Consider the following 16,733-nt stretch of genomic DNA (forward strand, 5'->3'; position numbering starts at 1 on the left):
AAAAGAATTCAAACAGAGTTGTTATACTAACATTTAAATCTTTTCTTTTCTGCACAGCACCACTGTGGGTGTGTTACATAAATTGCCACAATGGAGTGTATTTCAGATCCTTCATCTCAGAGGGCATCTTGTCATTGAATGTGACACATTCACCTGCCCATCACTTCTGCAGCAGCATGTGTGCTAGACAGGGTACATCCCCACGAAGTTAACAACAGGAACAGCTCTTTATACAACTGACTTTGGAAAGACTTAGTAATCAAGTCACTCTTTCAGATGGGAGCAAATACCACAAATAGATCATTCTTTCTGTCCAAGAGAACACCAAGTGCTTTCCGCTTTGCTTCAGAAAAGAGCAAACTAGTTCCCTGAGGGATATTTTTCTACTCAGTAGAATCCAGCATCGCCTCCACGGGCACTTCTCTATTCTCCTTGACCCACAGGTAATCACAGAACTCTAATATTAAAAATTATCCTCAAGTTCTTGAATGGATCTAGAGAGGATTCAGCATTTTTATGATTATCAATACTTACATATGTCTCTTCCACCTCTGTATTTTTTTTTAAGTCTGAGGAAGTGGAAATAAGACAGGTGTTCTGTTGACCATTTCTAATATTGTTTGTCTAGAGTGTTTTTTTTTTGTTTTGAGAATATGTTCACATTTCTGTAGTTGCCTAACTTTTCCTTGTTCCAGTTTAATACAAACTCTGTAAGTTGTTGAAGGAGGAACTTGACAGTGTGGATGTGTGCTTGCAACTTCTCAAAAAATTCCAACTATGGGTCAGAGACTTCTCCTTCTAATCAGTGACAATGTACATAACCTTTCTGTCTGCTCTAAATGTTCTTGTCTGCAAAATGAGGTTTTACGTGCCTGACTCACAGGCATGTTGAAGCTTAATAATTGTAGGTAATAAATACTAAATATTATTTTAAGAGATCTATTGTTTTCTAAAATGATCAAGTTTGGATCTTATTTCACAGCTTTATGCGCTAAGCTTCAGTATTGACTACTTTAGATTTTCATGAAGCCTCTCCTGAATTTAATAAGGGATTTAACAAAATAACTCTTGAAAATACTTAGGATTTGTCTTAATAAAAAAATAACTTGTACTTGCATAAAACTCATAGAGCTGTGCACATTATCAGAGTTTTCTTGAATGACATAGTCTTTGAAATGCAAATGTTGTACAGGTCTTCCTCGTCCAGAGAATATATGGTTGTTGTTTTATTACCATATGTAAAATGTTTTTCTGCAGATATTTTCTTAAATTATTTTCTTCAGACTCCAGCATAAAGAAAGAACATCATTTAAAATTACACTCACGTGGCATTCTTTCAGCATTTCATAAGTAAGAATAAATTACACAGTTGAAATGGGTTCTATTTTTTTAGGTTGGGAGTGCAAAAAGTAAAATGTTGGGGTTTTGGGGTGCCTGGCTTTGCCCCTCATAGTGTTAAATCATGTTTCATCCATTTCTCAGCATTCCTTGGAAGATAAACATTGCATTTCTTTGTTTTCTTGTTTCAAACCTGCTACAAAGAGATCACATTTTTTAAAAAATCAGAGGTATTACTGGAAAATTTTATCAATAAAATTAAAATATGGAGTATAAAAACAAGGAACAACATGTGTTCTGCACAGTTTAGAGGACTCTAGGAGGAGCTTTCTGCAGATACCTTATGTATGTATATTTTAAAGTTAGCCATGTTTGTATGTGTTTGTTTTGAATGTGATTTTCCTTTTTCTCTAAATACTGTTCTTGTACTTTTTCTCAAGGCCACTTCTTGCTATTGTAATATCTAATTAAAATAACCTTACTTGAGTCAGGGATTCTGAGAAAGTTCCTCCCATGAATTCTTCCAATCTAAAGGTTGTCTAAAGCTCCAGGATGAAAATGTGTTTGAAAGTGTCATTCTGTCATCTGCTACAGTATAAACTTCTTTGGTAGAGTCAAAAATCGTCTGTGTAAGACACAGAACAATCTTGGGGTTCATGTCAATATTCTGGGATTCTCCCAAGAGCTAAGAATCATCACAAATCTTGTTTTAATGTCTGCTTTCATTGTTAGGAATGTTTTTGACCTTGCCTGTGTAACTACACAACCATATATAGAAAACAATAAAATAAAACCCACCACAACTCCCTTCATCGTAATCCTTCGAACACTCTTCTCAGGCAGGAAAAAGGGCAGAGGACCAAAGAACATGGTATGTATGAATCGTATTTCTGGATACCCTTTTAGAAGATGCTCAGATGTTTTAAGTCAGCAGTTTAATGTGTGGGTACTTGTGCCAAAATTGGTGGTAGTGGTGATTGCTTTTAATGCATGCATTGTAGTAACTTCAGATAGTTGTATTCACACCTATTGTAGATGAAGGTACAGAAGTAGTCATGCATAAGCACACACTCATGTAATGTTCGAATAGACATGGTCTAAAAAGGGTTTATCTCTTGGTAGTTGTTGATTCCCAACCATGATGAGGTGCCCTTGTATCTTGGTGCAGTTGTTAGGTACAACAGTAATGGAATTAAGGTTAGTTGTCTTCTAGCAAAAATTTGTAATGTCTGAAAACAGTCCTTCTAAAATGAAAAATAAAACATGTTTGAGGATTTTCTGTGTAGCACAGTTCTGTCTCTCCATCTACTTGAAGGGAGAGATCTGTGTGCAAATTTTCTACTGAACTGGCATAGGCAGTTAGTTATGTCCTTGACGCCTAGCTGGCACTCTTCGAGATGCATCTGATGCTTACATTCATTAGGGAAGATTTTCAGCAAATGGTTTTATATCCACATATTTTAGCAAGTTGAGATGTCGCTGAAAACAAAGTGGTGAAGGACTTCCATATTCTCTGACACTGACCCAAATAAAGTGAGTGTTTAACTCTATGAGCTTCAAACTAGCTCTGAATGATTAGTCTGACACTTTGTGCTGCAACTCCTGTACTTTGGTAATTTCTTTTCTTGTTAGGAAGCAAGTGACTTCTTAGGCTTCAATTACTGTACAAGAGAAACATCTTTGTGATCTTAAAGATAGTATAAAAGGCTGCTTTATTTCTCTTTCCAAATATATGTTTAAAGACCTCAGTGGAGAGCTTTGGTTGTTCTTTATCAAGAAATGGTGGATACCTTAACTAGGGAATTCCTGATGCTACTGGCTTTGATGCTGGTAGGCAGAAAATACCCTACTGGCTTCTAAAGCTGCTGGGTAAATAAATCAAGAACTCATTTAGACATGAGAAAATGGAATAAAGATGCATCAGGGGAAGTTCAGATTGGGCATTGGGAAAGTTTCTTCACCAAGAAGGTGTTTGGTCACTGGAATAGGCTTTCCTGGGAACTTGTCACAGCACCAAGCCTGTCAGAGTTCAAGGAACATCTTGATGAAGCTCTTAGTCATCTGATTTAGTTATAGGTAGTCCTGTGAGGAGCAGTGAGTTGAACTCAATGATCCTCATGGATCCCTTCCAACTTGAGATATTCTATGATTTAAGACTGCAGAGTTTTTGACTGATTGAACTAGGACTGTACATTTTAAAACATTTTATATTCATGTATCATGGTAGGTTGCAGATTTTCAGTCTTCAGTTAAACACACTTTGTGTGGAGGATAGTCTTGAAAAATGAGAGAAAATAGCAAATTGTTTTCCCCAGAAGGAAAAAATAAGAAAACACTACATGAGTGAAACAAGGGATGTTTCTTTTATCTTTTAAAGGAGAATATGATCCCTCCCTATGTGTCCAGGAAAAATATTTTTTATTTCTTTTGGGGGTAGTTTGCGGGCTGATACATGGAAACTAGTAATTACATAGTCTGTTTCTTTGGCTACCTAGTCTGCTGCCCAGCCCCTTACCCCTCTAATCTGGAGGACGAGAAAAAGGGTCTCGTTGATGAAGAACAGTTGAGGAAGAGGAATTCCCTTTGGATTTTTTTTTCCTGTGTATTTTAATAAATAAATGTGAGATCTAAAAATGTTGGACTCTACTGCCTAAGCTAAAAGACAAATAATGTCTGCATGATGTCCACCTGCAGAGTGTGACAGGAGGAAGAATTGTCACACCCTGAGCTTGACTTGTTTTTCTTATTTGATGAAGAGAATGAGTGAATGTCCTGGATGCCCGTCAGCTGCATGATTGAAGAATCATTTATATTAAAAGAGATTTAATCTAAAGTGTGCAGCCACAAATATTTACTTACTTAGATAGCACGTTCCTGTTGTATTTAAGAGTTTTCTCAAAGGAGAATGTGCAGAACTGTGTGCAAAGAACCATGAAATTCTTTTTTTTTAATGTAAACTGTTAGCTCTGTTTAGTCCCAAACAGTTAAAAAAAAAATACTTAGCTTGTGTTTTACTTCTAAAAAAATATTTTCATGAGGGTTCCTTAGCTCAGGTGAAGACTGTGGATAAATTCATTAGTTTTATACAATCCCCATAAAGTCAGTTGCCTTGTGAATCTTGCTGGAACTATTTGAATATCTTATATATGTAAAGTTTGGAAAGAAAGTACTGTGAGAATATTACTAAGTGTTCTAGGTAGGATGAAACTTGATTTCAGTGATTTTTGTTTTGCAAATGACATGTTTTTCATCCTTACTCTAAAAAGGAACAAAATCTTTTTTTTTTTTTTCCTTTTTAATGAGTTATTTTTAAGGAGCAGGATTCCCTACTTGTTGCACAGAAATTCTCCAAGGTGATTCACGGTTTCTGTTGAGGTATGCAGGCTTTTAAAATAACTACAATGTTTAAAGGGACTGTAAAAGTTGTACTCCTATTGGAAAGTCAGAGTTCTAGTCACTAATGTTTAGAACGGGTTATTTTTTTCCCAATGCTTGAAAAATCTGCACCAAGACAGTATTTCTCATCGTAAGTCATATAATGTTGATTACTTGAACACAGTGCTTAATTCGCCCATTAGATGGCCCTTGAGATGGTTCTGATGGAAAATAAGTATGAAGCGTAGGTTCAGATTTCGTTGGGTTTGCTACAAGTGACAGTTTGGTGGCTGCTTGCCAAGGGGTAACAGGACCTTCGGGAGCTCAGCTAGCCCATCCTCTTGTCCCAGGGCAGCAACAGCTGTGTCTGCATCTTTCCAAAAACTGCTGCATCTGTGTGTATGAGTTTTGGCCAGGACCACTTGTGCAGTATGTTAGTAATCTACATAATCTTAGTAACTGTCAGCTTTTGATTTAAAATCCCTATTGGTAATTGATTTACATTTAGTCCTCCACTTACACCATGCTGCTAACTCTTTCTTCCAATAAACTTTTCTGAAAGTATTAACATACTTTATGCTCACAGTTAGTGCCTGTTTAGTGGATGCAGATGCCTAATGGTGAATTTTAATATCCCAACAAAAAAAGTCGGTTGTATAATTCCCCGTATAAATGATGACAATAAAATAGTTTTCTGTAGATAATCTGTAGATAATACAAAAGTAAGTTGCCTGCTTTTTCTCCCCTTTTTTTCCCGATCAAATTAAAATATCTGCTAATCCCTAGTGTATTCTGTAGGTTTTTAAGATATTTGTCCCTGTAAATTTTTGCATTAACTTAGCCAATTTTGTATGAAAGTAAGGAAACTCATCATTTTTATAGTCATCTGGAAAATTTCCAACTCAACAAAAATTTAATATTTTTATCTCTACATGTTAGGAATTCAGTATTTTGAATAAGTTAGATCATTTCTGACTCACATTATAGAAAATCCCATGACAGTGAAGCAAATGGCTAGAGTTAACCACACACTCAATTCCTGTTAAGCTGGTTGAAAAAGGGGTAGGGGAATATTGTGCTTGCATTCTCCAATCTAAAGACTACATTTTTAAAGGCATGATAACTGAATAGAGGTGTTTACTTAGCTGAGTTCTGTTTTGTTGAGAAGATGATGGTCTCATTTGTTTAGCAAGGGGTTAAACAGAAACTAATCCTTTAGGCTTAGTTTGAAAGGTGGTTATCTTTCCAGCAAGAGAAAGCATTGTTTGCTTTGCCAGAAACAGTGTAATTGTTTCTTAAACCATCATGCTCTCTAAATGGATAAACTTCTTAGAAAGAGGAAGGATATAATTGGCATAAGCAATGTCTTTAGAAGATTCCAAAAACTAATAAAAGTGCTTTCATTTATGTCTGACAAACATAGGCATTTTGTGTGATGTAGGTTGTACTAAAGCTTTTTGTGAAGAGATTATTTTTTGTGTGTGACAACTGCTCTAACAGAAGCATCATAGGTTATGGGGAACGGAACCGTAGTATGGTTGGCTCAAGTTAATTACATTTATTCAGATGAAATACTGTTCTACTGTACTCTTCGGGACAAGCAGAGAAAATACAGAAACCTTTTTTAGCCAGTATTTATCTATTTCAATTCTTTTTGACAGTTTGTGTTGCATGTGTGCTTTAGCTACAGTGCCTTTATATCGACAGTTGGTAGCACAAGCCTTTTAAAGCACAAAGGGTAGCAGTACTTCAGCCAATCTGTGATAAAAGAGAAAAAATGAAATCACTATGGAAACTGCAGGAAGAATCTAAAAGCTTTCTTTATAAAGTAAACGTCTGATGTTTGTGACTGCGGGGGCAAAAAATTCATAAATCTGTACGATGCTATCATCTCTGATTTGTTATCGCAGCAAATGCCAAGTCTAAGCAGTCTGACCTTAGCCTTATTAAGTGCTTTCTTTTCAGATACAGTTATTATTTGACAATAGAGAGACTGCAGTGCTGCAAGGAGGAAAACTAATATATTTAAAATGTGTGTGTGTCTGTGTGTCATGTGCGTCTGTGTGTGTGTATATATATATAACTATCCATCTTTTTTACCCCGTGAAGCTTCTGGAGTTGGGAGGGCTGAATGTTGGAACTCAGGGACTACTATTCTGAGCACAATTGAGAAAACTATGTTTCGTCCCATTGCATGCACTTGTCTTTGATCTCAAATTGAAAATCTCTGAACCTCTTCCTTCAATCCGAAAGCAAATAAATACTGAGAGAAAAAAAACCTCTCTCCTCTCAGCACATAGGGCCTTTACTACTGAAAAATGAAGGTGGGTGTAAGAACTCTGATGAACCTGTTTGGACAACAGACAGCAAAAAAATACCTGTCTCGGTGGAGGAGTTTAAGAGCACTGCAGAGATCATCAGACAGTGCAGAATATCTTGGCTCACACAGGCCATTCTCTTTATCTCAAAACAATACCAGCCAAGCTCCTCTGTACCTAAAACTGAAGAGCTGCGGGAGCAGAAGGACAGTAGCTAATACAGCTTTTAAATGTGAATCTCCTTATCTTACTAAGAAAAATAAAAAGAAAAAAAGAAAAATAAAGATAAATACATGAATTCAAAGCAAGATAAGATATCTGGTGAGTATTTTTATTCCATTTGGTTTCTTTAGATGTAAGATTTTTTTTTTAGTCATATGTATCTGCTCTAAACAATTTTAGGGCTTGAATGAGTGTGCAGTTTTTGAGAAGTTTTCTAATTATGGAAAAATTTCATGCCTGTTTTTGCATTTACAACTTCGATAGCTTTTGGATTTCTTTGTTTTGTTGTTGTGCTGTAATTAGTGTGCAAGCTTTGCAAGTTTGATATTTCAAGATGCTCTAAAGAGCACTGTTGTTCCCAGGCTCTTGGAATATAAACATACCCACTGGTAATACATAGTATTGTATTTTATATATATATATATATACACAATAACAGGTTTTAATATTTGTTTTAGTATGACAGTTTTAAAATATACTGATAACTACTCAAGCCAGGCAAGTACTTTCTGACTGTTTCAAGCTCTAAAAACAGTGTGAATATTTTAGCTCTTATTCAGTAAGTTTATATACAAAAATTTAATCTGTGACAGATGACAGCATAAAGTTATTTGTCCATGAATGTAAGAGGCCAGAAGAATTCTTGATTATATTCTGATTTTATTGGTGAATGCTGCTATAGTGTGTGCTTATGCTATTAACAGATTTCAGGTTAACAGTAGAAAAATACAGACAATACAATTCTGTCAAAAGCAGGTCAGTCTTTCAGTAATAAATATAAATCTAAAAAAAAGATGTATTTTGACTTATTGGCTTCATTGCAGCTTTTTATGTGTACAATGAAAACCAATTATCTGTGGAGGAAATTTGACTTTGTGGAATGGAATTAAATTGCTTTTTAAAGGCTTCCTTAAGCAGTACTAGCTGGAGGGAAGTCCAATAACATTTTAGCTCTGAATTGTAATGACTTTGCTACATTAATAAATCAGGTTGTGTTCTGACTTTTATCAAAAGATTCCAAGGAAGAAAGCTATCCACAGCAGGTTGAAGCTACAGGGGCAGTCCTGACTTGTTTTTCTCCATCAAGCTACTTTACTTCAGAAAGTGGACCTTCAAAAACAGCAATTCCCATGGATCAGTGCTTAAAACGGTAGGTCCAAATCCATCAAACATTATTAAAACAATTGATAAATATTAACTCCTGCTAACGAGTGAATTGTCAAACTGGAATATCTGTAATGCAGTCTGGCTATTTAAATCACTGTTCTTAAGGAAGCAAGGGGAAAAATTCTATTCATGTTCATCACATTTGGGGTGGTGCTGGTGTTGTTTTGTGGGTTTGGCTTATGTTTTGTGGGTTTTTTGTTTCTTTTATTATAAAGAAAATACCTTGTTCTGTTTATCTCTTGTCTTAATATGGAACTGGGCACAAGATTGATCTAAAAAGTAAACTTTTTCAAAAGAGATGTTTTAATTCACTCTACATTGTGTGAATATGTCCTGTTGCTGCAATTCATGTACTACTGGTTAGCTAGGCAAGCATTTGGGCTCAGTGTTGAATGCAGTGAGGTTTTATAAAGTATGTATTTGGGGCTCAGAATCTGAAGCGTTTGCTTGAAAAGTGTTTTGGTCTGTTGATATTAGCTCTAAAGTAATCAGGGAGGAAAAAAAAAAAAGATACTGCCATTTTTCCCCAACAGAACACAAATCAAAAGTAGGAGGAAGGTGAACTGGTGAAATGCACCTCTGATATTGGTTTCCTATGCTTTTATGCAGAATGTTTGTAATTATCTTGCTGCGTCGTAATCCCTGACATTTGCTTTCACAAAGCATCTAGTGGAGAATGCAATACCCTAATTATGTTTCTGTGAAAGAGTTGAGAGGAAAAAAAAGTTGTGCTCTTTAGCACAGCATTTTAAATGAAAGCAATTTCATTAATAATATACATACAAAATTTTGGGAAGGCTAAAGATACTTTATCAACTGTAATTCCAGGTTGTTTTATATTGCAGTGTACAAACATATCTGAACATATTTTAATTTTAAGTTCTTTTCTGAACTGTGTGCTGTAGTTGCCCACATCCAAAGCAAAACAGGCACTGGCTCCAGACTAAATATTTTTATATCTTTGTGTTTTCTCTCTTACTTTTCCCAGTATTTTCTGAGATAAATGAAGTCTAGTTACCACATTTTAAATAAACTATCTTGATTTTAAAAAAAAATTAAAAAATCAGTGCTTTCTCGTATGATGTTTTACAGTAACTTTTACATTAAGGAAGCAAAGATTAAGAATAACAATGAGTTAAATTTTGAGTTGCAGCTCATGAAGATCACCTCATGTTATGTTCTTTTATATAGGGAAGTAGCCATAAACAACGTGAAGTTGTAAAACTGACTTTTGATCATGGGGAAGCTCACTTTTTATAGATAGGTTTCTCCACAAACTGAGGCAAAAGGTTAATTGAGGTTGCATATTTGAATACATTATGAGCATTTCACGTCTATTAGACAGTTACTGAATATCTGGTATGAATAATTTCTAAATACCAAGTTATTTACTACAGAACCATTAAAATGGAATCTACAAAGGAAAATGGATACGTGATACTGGTATGTGTCTTTGTTCACAAAGTGGGACTGTGTGGGTTAGCTGAAAGAAGTGACTCCAGCAGTCTGTTCTCAAGCAAATTTCTCAGATGCAGTATTGTTATGCAAGACGTACCTGGCTTTCTTTTTGCTCTCCTTTTGGGAAATTCATTAAACTGTTCAAATATCTTATGGTACGTGAGATTAGTTATCCAATATTGTGCCCATAATGCCTGCTTCTAGTAGATGAGCAGTACAATGAAAAAAAAAAAAAGAAAAAGAAAAAAAGCCTTGCTTTTCCTCCCCCTTAAGCAGCCCCTCTTTTCCATCCCCCACTGTACTTGTGTGGGGTTTTGTTGTTTTAAAAAAAAAAAAAAGAGAGAAAAAAATCAGTGCCAATTAGTGCCAATCAGTGTAAACAAACACCACCCTTTACATAAATCCCATAAATATGTACTTTATAGCAAGACATCTGTTACTGGTGACTTGGCTAGGAAGAGTGGCCATTATCCCACTCAGGGGTGACCTCCAGAGATTTTGAAAGCCTTTGGGCAGAATACTTCTCTCCAGTCTTGCCTCAAAACCCGAAAAAAGTTGTTTCCCTCACGGATGCAGCCTGGGGATTGCTTCAATAAAAGCAGGGAGAGTTTCTGAGGAAGAAGAGGAGGAGATCATGCCTTCATAGCAAGCACCAACTTCTCAAACTTCCCAAGAAGTGCCCAGCTCTGACATAGGCTCCTTTCAGAAAGTTTTCCTTCTCATCCTCCTATAAAGTGGTAATTACTAATGCTGTGTTGTTTTTGAATGGTGTGCAAATTCATATAGATACCAAGCCAGCAGCAGATGAGGACGTACCAGGATAACATGGCACTGGAAGACACGTGGGACCCTTGATTCAAGGAGAAATATCCCAAGGTTATCACATTAGAAAGGCCTAACCAGAGGTTTAAATCAAATATGACCAGGAGCTTGTCACATGGTCCTTGCTGGGGCTTCATACCACGCTTTCCCTGGGAGTGTTATTGGTGGTCTCTGTTTTTCAGTGGTATATGTGTGTGGGGTAGAGTAGATGTTCCCAAGCACTAATGTGTACTCCACAGTCTTGTGTTATTGCAGCTTCATGACCACATTCTCACCTGCAAGGGCTGGTACAGCTTTGTCATGCTGTACACTAGCAGCAGAGGATCTTCCTGGCATGTATTTTCCTAACTTCATTCAGTGGCAGTAGTTTGTTGCCAGTTTGCTCAAATAGAAGGGAAACTGGTGCATAATGCTTCAAAATTCATACTAAATTAATTTTTTTATCTAAGAACACTATTAATTTGTAAACATACTTATAACTGAAAGGTTTTTTTTCCTACCTAATGCCAGGCATTGACATAAACTGATGAGTCCAGTGAATGTGTCTGTCCTTAAAGACTGATATTACAGATGATTTGAAAGAGATACTCTGGAATTAAACAGCAATGAAGTTTCTAAATGTAAAGTCCTGGTTCTTTACAATGCCTTTGGTAGTCTAGAGGTATTCTGCCACACAGGACTTGTTACACTGAGTAACACTGATTTGCTTTCCTTTTTGTCTGCTTGTTTCCTCGCTGCACTGGAAGAATTTTGAAAGGCACTGGATGCATGGCATTTTTGTTGGAATGTGTGTAAATTCCCATATATACAGAAAAGATTGCTTTGAAATTCTCTAAAGTGACAATCGTCAACTTTCAAATTAAATCACATGTAGTTTCTTTAGCATGTCAGTTGAAAGTTGCTGATAAAATGATTATTTATTTGTAATGGGTGGGGAGGCTTCTCTGAGTTGATAGGGTCTGCCACATTAAAATGTGGGGTTTGACATCATGTCTCTAATTTCCACTTGTGTTAACAGTCTCAATTCTTTATTTTTTTAACTGTGCATTTTATAAATCTGATTTTATTGCCATGTGAAATTTTTGCTGGTAATCTTCGACCTTTACACCTTAAAATTGCCTTAAAACAATACAACCCACACACTTTAAGGCAAGTATACCCATGCATATTCATATCCTACTGCAGCCTGCTTGAAATGAAGTTAAGACTGACTTACACAGAAGAAGGGAAAAAAGTGTTTTAAAGCTGAAGTCTAGACCTGGGCTGAACTTATACAATAGTTATACAGAATACAGAGTCATTAGCTTTTCATATAATAATGCTAGACTTCCTAAAAGTCAAGCACAGAGTGTAAATGTCAGGATATTTTGTCTAACAGCTTCATTGACTCTGTCTTTGCGGATAAATACTTAAACTCTGTCATATAAAACTAAGAAAAAACCCACAACTTTTTGTGCAAGTAAAATCTCTATATGAAAATATAAAACTGCTATGAGACTGAAATGAGTATCTCTCTTTCTTATGCCAACTAACTGGCCAACTATGTACTTGCTCTAGCACAATTTTCTACTGGAAATGCTACCTTCATTTTCAGTCAGTGCTTAAAACTGCTGTCTGGTGGAAAAACTGCTGAAGCTTTTGTACTGAACTTCTCTGTGTCTTAATACCTAGAATATTTGAGCAAAGATACATGTTGTCTATTCAAACTGTTTTATTTCCCCAAGAATTATGAGAATTCAGAGCAGGAATTATTTCCCTTTCAGGATTAGAATCCTGTTTTACTGCTGAACTGTGTTATTGCTGTGTTGTCCAGCACCAGACTAGATGAGATTTCAAAATGAAAGTCAATACTCCTAAATTTGCATAGGATTACTGCCTATGTACATGAAACATTTTTCTTAATAAAACCAGAACAATTTACTGATTTTTTTTTTTTTTCCCCTTCCCTGTCCCTCCCTCTCCAGGGCAAAAGGAGATCTTTGTAAAAAGTGAAGCGCTAGTAAATAAAGAGTTAAATTGAAGGCAGGCTCACTGGTTTGTTGAGATCTGTCAGAGTCTGAGTGGCTGGCTACATATCTGTCTCAGGAACAATAGCTACCTGTATTCTGCACAGGCTGCTGGGCAGGCACTAGCAGTCTGGAGAAGGTCTGCCTCTGTTAGAGGCTTTTTAGTGGGAATCCCTAATGACAACCCTACTTCTCATTGGGAGGGGGGAGAGAAATCTTGTCTACTCTGTTGATGAGGGACAGAGCTTTGATCATTTTCATTCAGCCTTGACTTGGCCCGAGGTTTAGGTTCCCAGTTGTGAAGTCAGCAGGCTCTCTTTTCTCACACGCACACACACTCGCACGCTCACACAGACCCCTTTGCTGGTCTGTGCAGGCAGATTAGTGTCACGGCTGTAACTGAGGCACAGAGCAATAAACATAGCAGAACCAATCTCCATGGTGGCAAGAGGGGGCACTGGAGGTGACAACAATGGAGAAGGATCTTTCTTCTGACAAGTTTTAGGTAAGAGAGAATATTTATACCCTCCGCCAACTATTTTATAGCCTTCTAAATAAGTTAGAATTTGTTAGATTGCAAATGTGCCTTGTTATAGAAATATTCTAGTTTACTGCTGTATCCAGGGTGTTACTAGCGTTTAACCTGTAATTGCCGTGCTTTGTGTTACGAGAATGTTTGCAGAAAACAGGCAGGCTTTTTTTGTGGAAGTGGTGGCTAGTATAGTTACGTTCTTGAAAATACAATATCTCTAATATTTGCCTTTTTAAAATTAACCATGAAGCTTCATTTTGGCTATGTTAAAATTATGCTTAGCTATCATAAATATCCATATCTGATAAAATGTTGTGTAGCTGATAGCACACATACAATATTAAAACGGTGCTCCCTCAACCCTAATTTGTAATTATTTTTACACCCTTAACTGCACTGGGGTCAGAGAGTTTTAAAAATTAATGAGGTTCCCTGCTGAGTTCACATAGTATAATCTACATGAGTTGTTGCTGCAGAGGGTTGAAATTATTTCTGCATGTTTTTAATTAGGGTAGAATTTTTTTCGATGTATTTCTTTCAAACACTTTCCTTTAAACATCAGTTTATGCAAACTGCAGTAAGAAGGGAAGGACAATCCATTTTTCATAATGACAAACTGAGTGTGGGAAATACATGACATGCACTGACAATACAACACAAACATTTGCTGGATGTGTTTTCTGATTTCATGTGTTAGATCTGTGTTATATTCCTGCAGATATGATCAGCTTCACCTATTTACAAATAACTACTGCTCTAGGGAGAGGAAAAGGAACAATACTTAGTGCTTTGTGTGAGATTGGAGTAATAGGTTACTGATGCGTTTGGAACATTAAAAAGAATTGTTGGAGTACTTGAAAAGATATATAAAAGAGAAGAGGAACGGTGCGAAAAGAGGCAGTAAAAATGAAATAATGTACTATCCCTTTTCCTGGAAACGCTGTACAGATAGTATCATCCATGCTCCTGAAAAGTAGAATTTGCTGAATATCCTCAAATGGAAGGACTGGAAAGGAAAGGGGGAGGGAGTTATTTATGATGAAATTTCCATACTGAAATAATGACAAAGTTTCATATCACAAGATTTAAGGTGTTGTTTATTATTTATTATAATCTACAGTGCCTTATGTTTAAATGGTAAGCATTTTAAAGCTGAGCATAGTGTAATCAGCGCTAAAGACACGTCTTCCATTTGCAAGACCCACTCTGAGCTTCCTGTGATATATTGTTATGTAAATACGGTGCAGCAAGGGAAAGCAGCACTATGGAGATTCAATTTACTTTGAAAGTTGTTCATTATGGAAGGGATGAATGTTATTTATTGGATGTGAATCAAAGGCTAGAAATGACTTTTTCACTGTGAAGTCTATTGTGATGGGTGCAGCGTGATCTAATCTTTTTAATTTTGGCTTTCACACCAGTGGAGATGAAAAGACATCTGAGCTCATTTATTGGTTGCTAAGTCTTACTGAAGGCCTAAGTACCATTCTTGGTTGCTATGGCCAATCTGACCTCAATCTATGCAGTTTTAGGGACTTAAGCAATCCCTTTTTTATTTAGGAGCATGTACCTTGATTTATGTCCAAAATTGTGCCTGAATGTCTTTGTCTACAAGTGATAAATGGTGGTGTACAATTCATCAGTTCTTACAAGTAAACACTGCTGTCCCACTAAAAATATGTTTTGTTCTGAGTTAATGGTATGGAACAAGCCAGTCTCCACAAACAGCTATCTTTTATTGTAGAGAGCCACTGAAACTTGGAGCAAAGTGAAGGAAATTGGCATTCATCTTCTCTGCCATTAGCATTTCATTTGTGCTCTCTGGTGATGAGACTGTGTGTCAATGGACAATGAAATGCTAGCATTGTGTTTCCCCGCTTGAATATATAATTGATCAATTATGAATTTATTCATTCTGAAAGGATGTTAAAAAGTCAGGAGTACGATTTCTTATGCTATGTGCCTGCTACTTTCTTAGTGCTAACTCTAAAAGTATTTGCATTCAAATAAACTGTGTCTTGGCTGTAGGAAATTTCAAGTTTCATAGGCAAGTTCCTTGTATTCAAGTAATACCAGATAAATGCTACTTCCAGACATGTACTACTTGTGTTGTTCTTAATGGTGCTTAGTCTTTCATCTATATTAGAAATTCTTTCAGTAGGAGCTGTCCTAAGTAGTAATTGAAAATATAGAGTGGTTTCTATATATGAGTAATAATAATTTTGTTGCATTGAAATTGCTGGTAGTCATTCAGGTTGTACATACAAAGGGCAAATGTGATACAGAATACACAGCAGAAGCAATACTATAAAATTTTTTTATTTTAAAATTTATGGGGTTTGGGGTTTTTTTAGATAGAGTAATATTAAATAAATAAAACTATGTGGAGCTGTATGTTAATACAGCTCCTGCAAAATTTGCTACTGTAGCTTTACTAGTCCATAGAGGGAAAAATCAGATCAATTGTTGGTCTTAGTATTCGACAGTATTATAAATGTGTTGTTTAAAAAACCCAAAACTTTTGCTTTTTAAAATATAAGGAATAGCTTGATATAATAGAGTTCAGTATAGCTGTGGAGAAAAAATAATTCTTCAATTGCATACATTTTTAAACTGGTGTACTAGAAGAAAAAGTAGCATTTCCTGAAGCTCAATTTCTTTTCTTAGCTTATTTTTAATACCAGGTTATGTTGAGTGTTAGTATTTTAATTGAGCCAATTTTTAGTCTTCCTGAGGTGAATTTTTAAAATTTGAATCTACAGTGGCAACAGATTTTCCCAGTATACTGAGTAGATGATAGCTGCTACTAGAATCAATTCTGAAAAAAGTGGAATTTACAAAGGTTTCTGGAACTACTGAGCTTCTTTTCAGCATCAGATTGATAGCAGAATTTGCAGAGGCAGTTCCTTGGGGTTAGTTCACAATAGTGCTACTGCTTCAGGGCTTTTAAGAGTAACAGTTATTAGCAGCTATTGCTAAAAATGGTCTGAGATGCTAGTTACAGAACTAACCTGGATTTTCTTTTTGTAAGCATGCTTTGTAATAGTCCACTGTTCAGCTACTGTCTGCTTTATACAATAAGAAACTCCTAAATCAGTCCTGCACACTTGGAAGTGGATTTATGGTATTTAATGTAAGCACTACCAAACAAAAAGACCATGTTTTTTTAAATGCTTTTTATAGAGAAATGTCTTAGAAAAACATTTAAAAATACTAATCAGAAGCAATTTTTTGTGACTATGATGTATTTCATTGTTTACTATTTGTTTCTACAAATGTAAGGAAAAAATAGCTAGTTCGTTAATCTTATGAAAATTTTTCATTTGATAGCACAGCAATTAAGCTTTGTTGAAGGGTTTATATCTTTTGTCTTTTGCACATCTGTATTTAAGTTAACTGGTGTCTTCATACATAGGCAGAAATTGCTTTTGGAGTAAGGGTTTGTAGGATCAGGACACACAGTACTTCCTTATTCCTGTTCTTATTACGGTTTGG

General features: G+C 35.9%; 1 long non-coding RNA gene across 3 annotated transcripts in view; it reads left to right on the plus strand.

Annotated features, from left to right (window-relative positions):
• The first annotated feature begins 322 nt into the window (after positions 1–322).
• The window catches only part of LOC126644291 (uncharacterized), a 96,497-nt gene continuing 80,086 nt past the window's right edge, over positions 323–16,733 (plus strand). For all 3 annotated transcript variants that reach the window (XR_007629906.1, XR_007629904.1, XR_007629905.1), the window contains exons 1-4: positions 323–443; positions 2,071–2,209; positions 7,007–7,352; positions 8,268–8,403. This is a non-coding gene — a long non-coding RNA (uncharacterized LOC126644291). The remainder of the gene's footprint in view (positions 444–2,070; positions 2,210–7,006; positions 7,353–8,267; positions 8,404–16,733) is intronic.

The sequence above is a fragment of the Myiozetetes cayanensis genome, unplaced genomic scaffold (genome assembly GCF_022539395.1).
Source record: "Myiozetetes cayanensis isolate MyiCay16 unplaced genomic scaffold, myiCay2020 scf3, whole genome shotgun sequence".
NCBI lineage: Eukaryota > Metazoa > Chordata > Aves > Passeriformes > Tyrannidae > Myiozetetes > Myiozetetes cayanensis.